Source organism: Syngnathus leptorhynchus, chromosome 17 (assembly GCF_054491065.1).
Source record: "Syngnathus leptorhynchus isolate UIUO chromosome 17, UIUO_Slep, whole genome shotgun sequence".
Lineage (NCBI taxonomy): Eukaryota > Metazoa > Chordata > Actinopteri > Syngnathiformes > Syngnathidae > Syngnathus > Syngnathus leptorhynchus.
The window spans coordinates 1,891,407-1,906,523 of record NC_141211.1 but is presented as its reverse complement, the minus strand read 5'-3'; the positions used below and the strand labels follow the sequence as shown (position 1 = coordinate 1,906,523).

Sequence of the window (15,117 nt, the reverse complement as noted above, 5' to 3'; positions counted from 1 at the left end):
GTCTATTGGTTATTTTGCAGACTTAGTTGTCTTCTCTACATTTGTGTCACACACAATGTTACTCTGACCTTTACAAGCAAGTGAGAGGAAGTTAATTTCTTTCTTGAACATTGTTAGATTTCTGCAGCTTAACAGAATGCTCCAAGCAGGTTGTATGTGCCAATAACCTATCTATTTTTGACAATTATAGTTCAATATTCAATGAGCAATAATATATCTTCGTTTTCCTAAATTTATTAAATTTTTTGTCTTAATAAAAAAAAATAGTACTTTGGACCTCTGTATAGTACTGCGACTGTCAAAGTAGCAACTACTATCCCTTGTGGCTTACCGGAAAACTGCAAGTGACACACCTGAAGTTAATTACCTTCACCAAAATGTTTGGTACCAACACAGTGGAGGCCCGTCACTGACGTGTTAGTGTTCTTTTTCTTCTTTTTTTTATAATATTTTCAGCTCCGTAAATCATGGCTTTCTGCACCCACAATATGCAGCTTTAGTGCATGCATGCATGCTCCGTTAAAACTTTTTTTTCATGAACATTTGATCCTTTGGATGCACCAGAGGATCTTAACAACACTCCAGCTCCACTTTGTCAACACAAACATTCGTGTTTTTGGACTTTGAGGATGTTGAACCAGGTGGAGAAAACTCAAGATTCAAACTTCCAATCTTTCTTCTATTCGGCAAATCTGCAAACAACTTGCACCGCAAGGCACAGGTAAGCTGTGGATATTCATTTCATTTCACTTAATTGGGCCCAAACATGACACTTTTGGTGCAAAAGAGATTTGGAGCGGGTCTTCATATTGGCCACTTTCTCCACTTGAATGCACTAAATAAAACGCCTCCCCCCCGCTCCAAACACGGCAATACAAATGAAAGTCATTCTACACGATGACCCTGTCTTGACTTTAAACGAGTCAGTCCTTAACAATGAAAATACAAGCTGCGCAATGCTCATAAAGCGCAGAGTCATTGAGATGTATAGCGGCGTTTATTGCGTGCGTCGGCTGAGAGCTACGGACGTTATCCGCGCGTTTACTGTGCCGCTGAGCTGACTGACGCGTTTATCACGCACGCACGCACGCACGCCAAGTTAATATAGCTCGGAGACAAAACAAAAGACGCCGTCAATTCGTCGTGGGGCCGTTGGCATGCAGAAGCGCGCGCCGTCGTTCATTGGTGGCCCCGAGCACATCTCGCTCGGCCTCCTTCCTGCCTGCCTGCAAGGTCGCGCGCGTTAAAAGTTGCACTGAAACGATTGCAAGCTGTGCGATGCGTCAATGTCAAACCTGCTTTTAGCAAGGGGGGGGAAAGTGACAGAACTTTGTGTCAGTGTTTGCTTTCCCTCCCCTTTGTTGTTGCAAAAGAAATCTTTTTTTAAAAGAGCGAGAGGAAACTGGCCATGCAAAATGAAACCTGCCGGCTTAATATGATGATCAATACATCTGTGGTGTAAATGAACTTGTGTAATCACATGCAAAGTCAAGATTTTAATAGATTTGCAGGCTCTCGAATGGGGATCACCTTATGTCTGCTTTCGTCAAATGAATGGATTGAACATCAATGTGTCTTCTTGATGTGCGTGCCGAGAGTATTTGTTGCTAGGTTACAAGACCAGTTTGCTGCCATTGTAGGAATGACAGAAACCCCCCTGCACTTGGTCAGCAAGTTTTGTTTTGGGCATTTTTGCAGCAACTACATGTATAAATACTGGAAAATAATCATCATAGATAGCAGCTTGTTGTAAGGTAAATAGTATATACTTTCAAAACTGTCACATTTGCATTTATGATTCTGACCATGTACAACATCGTAAAAGCAGCGAGTGAAACTTTGGACTGGTCCATTTCTGGACTACCTACAGAACAGTATATATTTGACTTCAAGACCGTTTTGTATTACAAAAAGGAGTCTGGGCACTTTTTGAGTCAATACTGGCGATAAAAAGGAGCTCTTATTCCAAAGGGTAGCCGATATTTTACGATACGCCTCCCTAATATAAATCCAGTTTAAACGGCAGTTGTAGAGCAATAATGGCTCATTGACCTAGCGCCGTTGACATTTTGCTCCTCAGGCTGATCAGCTTTTCAGATTGTTGACATTTGGATGGAATTTGTATGCTTGCCGCATCCATTTTCAAACCCACGAGGATCTTAGCAGCTGAGAAATCCACCCCGCCTTTATTTTTTTGTGACATTGTTGTTTGTGTATTTATTTGTGTGTGTGTGGCAGCGAGGGCTTGAGGCCAAGACAGCAGCATGGACGGGAGGGGCGAGCGGTTCAGGTCCCGCCGCTCGGCGGTTTCGCACAAACACATCTGTCAAAAGTGGCACACGAGCCGGCCGGCCTTATTAGCGCCAGCGCTTGCACTCGGCCACCCGGCGCGTCGACCTCGTAACGCAGCTAACCGCTTTCTCTTGAGGTTAAGAGAAAGTGCGCAGCCAACAAAAAGAAGAGATATGCTGATAAAATATTCAAGGGCTCAAGCTGCGGGAATGTTTGTATACTTTCAAAACTACTTGTAAGTTTTTGGAATACTTTCAAACCGCAGCATCAAAGTTGAATACAGTTTGTTCCTTGGCTCGAGCAGTGACTTGGTAATTCAATTCCAATTTAAACAGTAAATCATTTCAAGGTGATTTGTTAGGGCCAAGCCTGAATGAAACTAGATGACCTCCTGCTACCATTGACTGATACCCTTGTGTTCCTGCTGACCAGATTCCATCCCTACCAAGATAAGGGGAATGAAGCCGTGAGAGTGGACATCTTTGATTTCTCAAGCGCTTTCAACGCCTGCCCGATTCATCTGCTGGCAAGACCACGCTGGACTCGCACCTCATCGCATATCACAGACGACGAGCTCACGGGGAGATGGCGACGAGCATCGTTGGTGCTCCACAGGTGACCGTGCTTTCTCATTTGCTAGTCACGCCGTAAACCTCAGACTTGAAATGTTCCTTTTGCAAGGCCAACTGTTGGGCAAATTTATTTCTTATCCAAAGCTGTTTATTTATAAGACGGCGGGCAGTCGAAGAGCCGGCTGTTATTTTATTATTATTATTATTTTTTTTTTTTTTCTTCAATCGCCCAAGAGACTGGAGTGCCAATTATAAATAATTCAAGGTGTAGATATGTTTTTCTGGAATCAAATTGTTTTTTTTTGTGATAAATGTGTCTTTCTTTCGAGCGCCTCCAGCAACAAGTCGTGCGCATTACAAGGCCTGTGAAAAATTGACTATGTTAAAGCAGCTCCTGCTACCACCACCAGTGAGCCCGAGGGCTGATGTTGTTGCATTTCCAATTGGGAAAAACACATTTCAACCAAGCAAGTAGCTCTGACCATGCAATAATTGCACCAAAATGATTGACGTTGAGGTTGAAGTTCTAAGGTGCTATGCGGATGACCAGCATATTTTGTTTCCTTTAAGTTTTTTCATACAAAAGAAAACAATTGAACCCAATGTAAAATTGGAACAAATTCTCAAACTGATTGGAATCATTCAAACCTGAAAGTGTTCAGCCTGCCTACTTTCCAAAGAATTCCATGTTTTCTTCCTTGTCAAGATTCCTTCATTGACAAAGACTTTGCCAATGACTCTGCATGTTGCTTTACATCCCACCACGGATCGCCAGTAGATAGAAGCAGAGCAGCGTAGACCGAACCTCGCGTTTGATATTTATTTATTTATTTATTTATTTATCTATTTTATTCCCCCCCATCTCTGCCTCTTCTTTTCCTTTGAGAAAAGAGACTGGTCCTTTCAAGTCCCTTCAATCAGGCCCCCACAAAGTGCATTGCTTACAGCGGGGACCTCGCTTCAGCTTCTTGCAACACTGACGCACTTCACATCCAAGCCACTCGGACCCAGAGTAGGATTGCAGCATCGGAGTCGAGCCGATTGCAGCATCGGAGTCGGGCCGATTGCAGCATCGGAGTCGGGCCGATTGCAGCATCGGAGTCGGGCCGATTGCAGCATCGGAGTCGGGCCGATTGCAGCATCGGAGTCGGGCCGATTGCAGCATCGGAGTCGGGCCGATTGCAGCATCGGAGTGAGGCCGATTGCAGCATCGGAGTGAGGCCGATGAGATGTTGAGGTCTGACAGACGCCAGAAAAACCCTTTCAGGATTCTTCACGACCGCCCCTCTCAAACTGGCTGTGATCTGACATTGAAGCAGTCGTTTTTGAAGCAGTCGTTTTTGAAGCCGACGTGCGCTCTCTCACTCACGTGCCGCATCGCTCGCTGCTCTAATTAATGCTCAGCTGTTTGAAGCCACGGGATCAGGCCCGGGAAATCAATGGCTTTACAGCTCCAAAAGTGGAGAGAGAGCAATATGTAGTAATCAAGCTGGCTGAGAATCAGGAGCGCCGGCAAAAAAAATGTTCAAGGTTGAGTGTGGCAGTCACATGTGCAGCGCGGCCGTGGGATCGTTTCGACGGTGACGCTCACACAGAAGGGCCGACGGACGCTTTGAAGTCCTGAATCCTCCCTCTCCTGTGCCAAGACTGCAGCCTCAGCAGCATGCGGAGGTTCTTCCTCTGGGTTTTCCCAAAGGAGGTCAGACCTTTGGAGAACCTCTAGGATAGCTTTGCAGTTTCACCGCTCGACAGCACTGATGGATCATCAACATCACGGCTATTTCTCTGCTATGGATACAGTCATTAAGATCCCTGATATAGCTTAATTCCGTTTCCCTGTGGTGTCTGTAAAACAAGCGCCGACCCAGTCATCTCTGATTTGAAGGCGGATTTACATGGAAAGGAAATTGTCTGCGGTATTCTCGAGATAATTATTAGCACCGGCGGCGGCCTCGATAGTGCCCAGAAATGGTCCCCGTGCCCACGGCCATTAATGCAACCACTGTTTCCACTCATCCTGAGTCCGTTGCCATTCTACTGTCTTGTACCTGTTTATTGTCACCACAATAGCCACCAGCTTTCACACAAGTTTTTTTTTTTTTTCCAAAATGGCACCTACTTGTTAAAAGTATCCTGTAATTATGCCTTCACCTCAGGCTAGTTAGAGACTTTCTCCATTCTGAGAAATTGTGAGGAAGCCTTTTGGTGTCATTTGGATGACTAGAAATGCAAATTCATCATGAGTTTCCAACTAACTTTCTTCAACACTTAACAGCACGATGATCACGACAAAGGTATTCGGTATCTGGATTTCAGCCATCAGAACTCGGGAAAAATGCTTTTAAAAGTAAACAAGCTCTGTTGGTTATTCCTGCATGGCCGAATGCGGTCAGCCTCCCTGAGCCAGATATTCATTACTGCCAGCTTCGTTTCCCGTGGAAACCCCCCGAGAGGGAGCGCTGGCTTGCGCTCGGCTTGCTAAGCAGCAACTTTACACTTTTTTTGTTGTTGTTGCCTTTTAACCACCGTTCTGTGCATACAGCCTGACCCCTCAGGACATTAGTTTGAGGCAGAGCATCATGCCGGAACAACAACAAAGATTTGCATTAATATTGCAAAGTTGCATGCTAATGATGGTGAATTTCTAAAGCGGGAAGTTGCTGCGGAAGGCGGAAAGTTGACATCAGGTAGCTGGCAGTGAAAGAAAAATAGATCCGGCAACACAATGTTTACTAGAATAGGACAAGTCTCTCGTGCTTTTTATTTTTCCAAAATGTAGATGAGCTGAATGTGCAGATTAGGCGGCATGAAAATACCTCACATTTCCCATATCAGCGCTGTGCAGAGCATTGCTTATGCCTTTTGATGTTGCAAGGAGTCATTCTTCTTCCACAGCGTGATGCACATGTACTCACCATGTAAACCAGTATTGGTGAGTCATGCCTGAAACTGTAACTATGCAATATTTATGGCGACACGGACAAGCGTGACTCAAATTAAACCACCATATTGCACCAATCTACTGTCTGCAAGACTAGCATTGAGCATTTTCCTCCGGTTGGATAAAAATCAGCACAAGTGAACGTATGTACGCACTGAGCTATGAATTGGAAATGATCCCTTTGAGTAGACGTGTTCTGACACGGGTAATGTATCTGCTGTTTCTTTGATAAACGCCCAAAGGCACCAAGTCATTAAGATGGCAAAAGTATGATAGAAACCGCGCTATTACAGGGAGTCGCCTTTTAACCTTCCCATCGACTCGGGATGGCTTTCATACAGTTGTCACGGTCCAAATGAAGCATCGCATTAGTGTCCACCACAGGGGATTTCAAATGCACTTCCTAAACTCAAATGAATATCTCACAGATGTCCCGAGGCTATCGTTGACATATTTTATTAACACAAAGGTATATTGTCTCGCTAGCACTGGAGAAAAGAAAGTTTGACATCCCTTGAAGACTTTAGCACAAGAATTAAGCAGGAAAAAGGTATGGTACTGTTTTGTTTGAGCTTAGGGAATCTTTAATAGCCAAGCCGGTCACCTGATCTCAACCCAATCGAGAACGTTTACTTATATGGTCATATTCTCTCTATGTGTGATTTTTCACACCATTTTGGGTGTTTGTGTGTCATTTTCTCCCACCTGTACCTCCACTTGTGCTCCTTTGAGGAGAAAGTGTTTAATGAAAGCACTTCACCTCCGTGTATCAGGACAGAGGAAAGAACATTGTGATTGGCGCCAGAGATAAAGTCTCTCGTCCTGTTTCGTCTTTTTCCGTTAGCCGTCTTTCACTCCCGATTGGGTTGAAACTACTTAACCCGCTTTGTGACTGCTAAGCACGAGGTTAATCACTGCGGCAGCGCAGCGTGTCCAGCTGCGTCAGTCAGTCATCAAGTCAGTGAACTTCCCAGGAGAGCTCTCCAACGCCCAACGTCAAATTGGATTTAAGCCCTCTTTTATAAAATTAATCCATCATTAAGACGGCCGACCTGTCTTGGCTGGTGCTTAGTGTTTTCTTAAACACTCCGAGACACCTACGGCAGGTTTGAGGCTTGAGATGGAATTTGTAGTCAATATGTCAACGATTGTTATTTTTGACAACTCAACGAATATGGCTTATACTTAAAATGATCAGGAATAAAATTATGCAGGCATCTTTCCATTTCTTTTTTGGCCAAGATGTTCTCCAAGTCCCACCAGACACGTGCCAATGCGCAACTCCAGCGTATCTGCATATTCACACATGCAAAGCCCAGCTGTCACGTGAATCAGCATGTGAGGCAAATGCTCCGCTCTCAAAGTCAACGGCATGGCCTCCACGGGGAGATGAATTTGACTCTGTGAGTGTGTGTGTGAGTGAATTTTCAAAAGGGAACTGGCCCCGATTTACTCTCTTTTTACCGGGACCCCCAGTAACCCTTCTTCCCCTTTTCCCCTCCCTCCAACTGCTCTCTCATGCACATCGCTCTGAGAGGGAACACGCTTGTCAGCCTACAAAAATAGACGGCGGTCTCCGGAGGACGGCTTGTAGCCACTGTTTACTAACGTTTTCTCATCCGTTTCCTCCTCTATCTTTTTTCTGCTGCTCCCACCATCAGAACCTCAGAAATGCTCCGTTCTTATTCCTCTTTTCAAATTGGGAATCCGAGGAGCACGTGCAAGCTTGTGACACATGGCAGCTGACCTGAATGCAAAAATAATTTGCACTAAAGTGATCAAAGTGATCATGGTTGGTTGTTTTTTTCCCCAGAGGGTTCATCCCCAATATACCTGGGCGAAGCAGCATGTGGCACATTCCCTAAAACATCCTAAATGAAAGGTGACTCAAACTTGGAATTCGATGAAAAGTTCAAACCATAAAAAGTTCCTTACTGTACAAATACATCTTTGCCTAACTATATATATGTGTGTGTGGAGCAAAATGGGTGGCACTTCTTCCAGCTGAGCTATTTGTGTTTGTTCAGTCACCTGTGGCAGTGCACACACTATATTTCAGCTCCTTAATCTGATTTGACTGCATTCCTCCAGCCTCCGCCGGCTGCCAGCGGCCCTCAGAGTGATTCTGTTGTCAGGCACAGAGTAATGAAAACACATAAACTTCTCATTACCTGCCAGTGGGTCCCAGCAGCTGTAGTATATTTACACACACACACGCTACACACACAAGATGGAGTGAAAGGGAAGAAGACGAGCCCTTCTCATTCCAGGTCGTCAACCGCTGACACTTGATCACAAGACTCGGTGTATGATATTGACATACAAAGTAGCCTTTTTATCTCTCTGACAACACGCTTTGTACTGTGTGAGGCTCAATTTATCCATTCTGTTTTCTGGCTCTCAACTTGACCCCATACATTATGAGATTATGGAAAATGTTTTCTGGGTTACTTCCAAAATGAATATTTCTTTGATGCATATTAGAAGATACTTTTGCAAGTTAAAATCCACTCTCCCGCGCGGACTGTGGTGCAACGTACACATAAAAGGTACGCCTTAGGCGTGCTCCAGTTGAAATTACCCAGCTGTCATCAGGAACTGATTGATGGCTCTTACTGTCACGGCTGTTATTGGCTTCATTGGGACAGGTAAAACGGGCTGATACGGTCCAACACCGAGGTGCCAATTTACAATTCGATATGAAGCCACCGTCAAAACAAGGACCCAACAGCTTTTTGCAGGATATCTCAACCAAGATGAGCTCAGCAAAAAGGTCAAATTGATTGGATGAATCCTCAGTACAGTACTTGAAACTGAATCAGCATCATCTATGTTGATTCTTGCACGTTTGGCATTTCATTTTACCGCATTGGCTTTAAGGCAATTAATCAATTCCATACTTAACGATCAATAATTGATTAGACAGGCCACATTGTATTCCATTTCAATCTGCACTGTCGTCCGTTCAGATGTTAACTCACAGAGTAACACTCGGTCGGCCCATTGAGCCTTTATTCTTTGACTTCTGGCCACTGTGCAGCACCAGTGGAACAGTTTGAAGTTAATTAACTTCAACAATCGTATTTTATCAGCAGTCACGCTGCGAAACGGGCCGCTGGAACTTTCCCACCCCAGAATTCCTTTTGAATTTAAACCATCTATCTTGAGGGGTGAAAGTAGATTGAAGTTCTCGTAGGCACCATTCACCCCTACCCTTGCTACTACTGCTGTTCTCCTTTAGCGCCATACTTTCAACTTTTAATCAACTGTGAAAGTTGTGGAGTAGACCAGTGTACGTCTTTTAGGAAGGAAAAACTCTGGGGAAAAAATACACTTAGCATTTGTCTGAAAGCCCTATTGTGAAAGTATGGCTGGGCATTATTAGCCTTTATGTCAAAGTGATGAGCTCCACATGCACTCACTTATTTATTCCAAGCCCAGTCCATCATCACCATACGCATGTGACCTTGTTCCCCAATGTCACCACTGATCTAATTCTATAAAGGTCTCAACAGGGGCCTGATGAATGATTGTGGTGAAACTTTAATCACAGACAAGCAGGCAGAGTCACAGGAGGAGAAATGTGATTAACTGTCCACTGGAATAAAAAGTTAGCAGACAATAACAGAATGGACGTGACATAAAGACTGCAAAATGGATGAAAGCCTTGAAGGTCATCCAAAAATGTTTTGTTAACAATTCTCATTTACTGTTGTCGTTGGTGAGTAAAAATGTTACTCTGACGCTATCTTGGAATCAACCAGTCTTTGTATTAGGTACGGAATCAAATATAGAATTGTACTGTGAATCTTTCTGGGACATGTCTAGCTAGAGGACATTTTGGTAAGACAATCCTGGCACCAACCAACTTTATCGTGTCATTTGGAATCCAAAGTTGGTGGACACAAAGCACCCACAGTGCACGTCTGCACCTCCCCTAGGGAGCGCCTGGTTTAATTTATTCCTGCCCTTTAGTCTTCGGCTCCCCTACTTTCCCGATCATTACTTCTAATCAGCATATCAGCATCCCCTCTGTGCCGTGCATTATCCAAACTCTCTCCATAACTTGAATCTTGGCTTCGCTCCAGTTGGTTTTTTTCCCCATCATTGTTAAAGTGGTGACAGAAAACAGGAGGTAATATCCATTTTTCCCCTCACCAAGTTTGTAGCACCCTCCACCTGCGCCTGTGATAGTGCGTGGAGGTCCGGTAATGATGTCTTATGTGATTTTTTTTTTTACTTCATTCCGAACACACCTGGGAGAGGAGGGAAGGCGTCATTTCCTACATTTTTTTCCTTCCTCCTTTTTTGATACCAAGATTAAAGCAGCTGTCTGCAGCCTGCCCATCATCCGTCATGACCTTGAACTCGACAAGTTTGAAATATTTGTGTTCTGTGAGACTTTTCCATCAGAACTGTCTATTTAATTAGCCGTTCGCTTTGTTGTCAATGCTTAACTTGACTCCAAATGTATCCAAAAAGAAAAAAATCTCACCTCTTGCATAATTTGTTTGACCCATTTACTTGCACCATTGCAATCATTATCATAATGTCTCTTAAGCATCCTAACCACAAGAGCCTTTCAGTACTTTTAATGTGCCTGTGCCAGTAATCAGTGAATAATTTAAAGCCTTTGCTGGATATGTAACATAACACAAACAACACTGTTTGTCCCTTTAATCTTATCCAGTACACATAATGTATGCAGGCTCATATGTTTGTTTGTAGCAGCCTCGGAGCGTTTGCGCAATTGCGCGTGACTTTCTGAATATAAAACACTTTTGTTTGTTCATATGAACCAGCAACACGGTGTATATCAAAAAGCTGTCATGGCTGAAAAGCTATCGCTTCCCCCGCCTCATATTCTCCATCTAATGTGGTTTATAGCGTGACAGAGGAATTGGGTGTGCAAAAGTGTTAAGAAAATAAACTTTCACGGCAGAAAGTGGCAATGGGAGGACGAGACAGGAAAAAAAAAATCTAATGTTTTGCTTGCGTAATTGTGAAATTACGTCACCATCAGATTGGCATTCAAGACTTGTCACGATTCATCTCGCAGTCGAGACTATTTTGCTGTGGAATCAATCTGACTTTGACATTGAACCAAGTTGTTTTTCTGGCCCTTTTGTGAGTCCCGTACCACGTAGAATACAGAACAGGCCACGGGCAAGCAAAGACGTGCTTGGATGGAAGCAGCCGCTGAAGCTTCTTAAGGGAGAAAATTGGTCAAAGACGGGACTAAGTGCTTCATCAGCTCATAAAGTGGGTTTTTCAGCAAAGGTTGACTTATTGGCCTCCACATCAGAATGGTTTTGAAGGTTCTGTCAGTGGACTTCTCTGATCCACTTCGCTCCCCGAGGGTCCTTCATAATACTTGAGTGGAAATCTCCATCGCCCTCTTCTTCATATATTCTTTTGAGGGAATCAACCTTCTTCTTTGATACCTACTGTTCTTTTTACTGAAGTGCTCGCCCCAAGCTTGCTTCAATGGGAGTCTTGCGGTTTTCGACCATTAGGACCCCATCCTAGTTGAGATCCATACAACCCGACACCCTGGATGATACCTCGAAATTCTGTCCCTTAAGGAAATGAACACAACTGTTGATAATGAAGCGCTTAGGCAGGGAGCAATGTTCTTTTTGCTGGCAATGCAGATCAGGGGAAAAAATACTTTTATCATCAAATGAAGTATGATTTTTGGTACTTGAAGTTAAAGAAGTCGCTGTCACGCTTTGGATGATTGAGTGACAGAATTATGGTTCTCAAATCAGCCGATTTTGGTTTAACATTGTCAGGGCTAATATAGTGACAAATGATTGTGGAAGTCACAAATTACACCCCCAGTCAAAGCCACCCACACACTGGCTCCGTCAACTCGCATGAACAAAGTCTGCATAATTTAAATGCTGACAAGTCATTCACAATGGATGATTTGAACACGCTTGAGCTGGCCTCCATGCTGTAATTATATATATTTTTTGCCTGCCTCTCCTCCTCTGCTGATAGCGTCTAATTCTGGCCCTTTTTTTTTTTTCCAATTTGACTACTCCTGAACCTGAAACTGGCAAATTGTCAGAAACAAACTAACAAGCCCTTGGAGAGATTTCTCACTTTCTGTATAAGATAGGGAATGTGACATGGAAGACGTGTGCTTAAATGGATTGGGAATCTTGCCACTTGATTCCAACTGTGATGAGGTGCTTCAAGTCTGCACCATCAGGTTTTCTTTTCTTTTATGGCTGTCAGGCTTTTCTTTGACAGATGACATTTGTTTACATCTCCATACATCTCATCAATAGCTCACTCATCAGACCTAAGTTAATTTTAGCTGCCCGTAGCACTTCAACCATGATGACTCAGGTCCCAAGAAGAATGGCGCACTGATTACTCATCATGTCGTACTTTGGCCATTATAGTAATTGATCCGCTTTGTTACACTGTCATTTTTTTATCACCCTTCTTAAAGATAAATGGCAAAGCCGAAGTTTGTCTTTTGAAGAGCCTTCCAAATATACCATTTGGTAATTTAGAATTTTTTATTTCATCACAGCCCTTCAAAAACATTTTAACAATCTTAAGTCAGTCACAGAACATTGTTTCATTTTATCAGTCCACATAAATATTTACAATATTTCCTCATAAATCCGATTCCCCGACAAGGTTACCTAGCAGTTAGACAAAAAAGTTTGAACAAACATCATAAATATTGACAGCACAAGTGTTTAATGTCAGCATGTCTAAAAAGTGCAGTTAAATCTTCACTCAGTTTTCCGGGTCAGACATCGGTGAAACCTCAAAGGTTCTTGTTTTGCTTTTTGTCTCTCCTCGGGAAACATTCTCACTCTCCGACGCGTTTGCTTCCTCTGGCGGCAACTCTGATGAAATCATAATAAATGCTATTATTTACTGCACTTGTGTTTTCTGGGGGGAAGTTTTGTTTTCAATGATGAAACCAAAGTGAAGTTCTAAAAAGGGATGAGGCAGCTATTTTCTCCACCAAGAATTGTGAACCGGTGCCAGACAAGGTGACCCTCCTTGAGATACTGGCTCGGGGTTTTACGAGATGGACGCAAAGATATAAACAAAGCGTCGGTGAGACCTCGGCGGCGTGAAGGGGACGCTACGTTTGAGCTAATGAATATAAACGAACGGATCGACAAAAATGAATCGCCTGCAGATTAGAGATCAGAGCCCTCTGTAATTGTCATTATGCATGCATTCGCACCATCCAACAGATGAAAGATAGAAATCGATAGCACGCATCAGCACTTTTAATGTTTCACAGGCTAATAACCATGCTGCTCTTTCCTTGGCTCAGGTGTGTCTGTGTGTGTGTCTGTGTGTGTGTGTGTGTGTGTGTGTGTGTGTGTGTGTGTGTGTGTGTGTGAGATGATGATGATGATGGCACCTTGATTCTTTGATTCCTTTTTGTCAAGTTGACGCATAAAGCTTTCAGAAAGGAATTTTCCTTTGTCTACTATTGATTTGAAAGCAGATGCTTGCAATACGTTTGGCAACTGACCGCGCTCAGTGTCATCTATTATCTAGTCCAACCGTGAAGCGGCCATTTTCCTTTTCAATTTGAGTATATCTGCAATGAAAACTCTTTCCCTTTTAGGCATTTGAGCTAATGATGTTTGACAAAAAGGAGCACTGAGAGCACAAAGAAGACTGCTACATCACAGTAGCATGTTCTAAAGATACATTTGGGCTTTGCCTCCGAGAAATGATTCAAGGATCAGTCATGGGTTCAACCTTTGCTTTCACTCTTTGATAACTTTTTCCAAGTTTTGCATCAGCTGTGTACTTGTCTTGATAGAACTTCTCATATGTCCCCTTGAAGTCCCACATCCATGAATGATTCACTACATATGTTGTCAGTGAGAAAGAAAAGTTAGTCAGACTGAGAAATAGGACAAGACAGAAGCAGGACTTTCTATTGTGCACAGACACCTAAATGGGGCCAAGGCTCCAAACGGATGCTTGCTCCCTGTCCCGACTGGATGCGTGCGCCGTTCCTCAGCAGATGAGAGTGGAGTCTGTTCCCTGGCTTCCAAATAACCCCCTCTGTGGTGTGTTTACCTTGTGCGGGGATTACACGCGGCGCATTTTGGCAAATCCTCCGCCGCCCGCTCGCGAGGAGACGACGAAACGGTGCTTGTCTGTATTTGTGTCACTGAGGGGCTTCCATCCTACCTATGAGGGAGCTTTCATCTGCAAAAGTGTCTAACTTGGCACTGTTAGTTTTAATAGCTGCTTGCTCGCTGATTGTCTTGGCAGCCGCATCAAATGGAGCCGAAGAGTTTTTGTATCGGCGATTCAAGCCAGGGAGGTTTATTTTTCCTTTCTTTTTTTTTTGTATGAATAATTTGATTTGTGTTTGATTACCCAGGTAGTTCCATCTGCCTTGTAAGACTACAATTTGATAAACGATTCCTGACGTGATTTTATCTGGATGCACGGTGGGAAATAAAGATCCACCCAAGATGGCGTAGTGGAGGAATTTGTATACAATCTTGCTAAAATCCAATTTGCACAAGCTAACAATACTCTTATGGAGTGAAGCGTGTGCAATAATAGTATTTGACCTACTTGAAAGTAGGACTAAGTTGGTTGTAGGCATTTACAATGTTCTTGTTGACCTCCCCACTGACTTCTATCACAGATGACACGACGGTGGCGCCAACGTTCATGGTTGTTACACGTGCTGCTGAACTTCCATGCTCTCGACTGTAGATTTTAAAATAATACCACACTCCATTTCACAGTTAATTGCCACCATTTGCTGAATTGTTGATATTAAAAGTAGGGTCATGGGCTTGTTAAAGGTTTACAAGCCCTGCTGTGGAACCTCCGCTGAGAATACAAATGTGGTGTTATCGACCTTTGCTTTGCTTTCATACTTGATCTTTTTGCCTTTTCTTTTATGTCATATGAATGACCCTCATATTATTATTATTTGAGTAACTTGCATGAAGATGGATTTCATATGCGGTAATGAGCTTGGTCAGGTCTTCATTTCTTCACATGTCCTGCTTGCTCAGTGAGCTGACGTTGGGCGATATGTGGGGTGTACCCCGGACAGATTGTAAATAATATGATTGAGTATATTCTAAAGTGGTGATAAAGTCCAGACTTCCTCCATCTCTGTCAACGGTGTGGCCCAAACTGGTAAACAACGCGGAGGAAGTTGTGAGATGATATCTGAGTCAGCGTCCTTGTCGTTCTGGAGCGCAGTTGTATACGTTTGTAACATTTGTGTGGCTGCTGGAAGTTAGCCAAAAACAAAGTGTTTGACTGCCGCCAACTATC

The 15,117-nt window shown here is 43.5% G+C and overlaps 1 protein-coding gene across 2 annotated transcripts in view; it reads left to right on the top strand.

Moving 5' to 3' along the window:
- Positions 1–332: 332 nt before the first annotated feature.
- gabrb2b (gamma-aminobutyric acid type A receptor subunit beta2b) overlaps positions 333–15,117 on the top strand; it is a 191,050-nt gene continuing 176,265 nt past the window's right edge. For both annotated transcript variants that reach the window (XM_085935503.1, XM_085935504.1), the window contains exons 1-2: positions 333–721; positions 2,725–2,907. The gene's annotated coding sequence lies outside the window, so the exon portion shown is untranslated. The remainder of the gene's footprint in view (positions 722–2,724; positions 2,908–15,117) is intronic.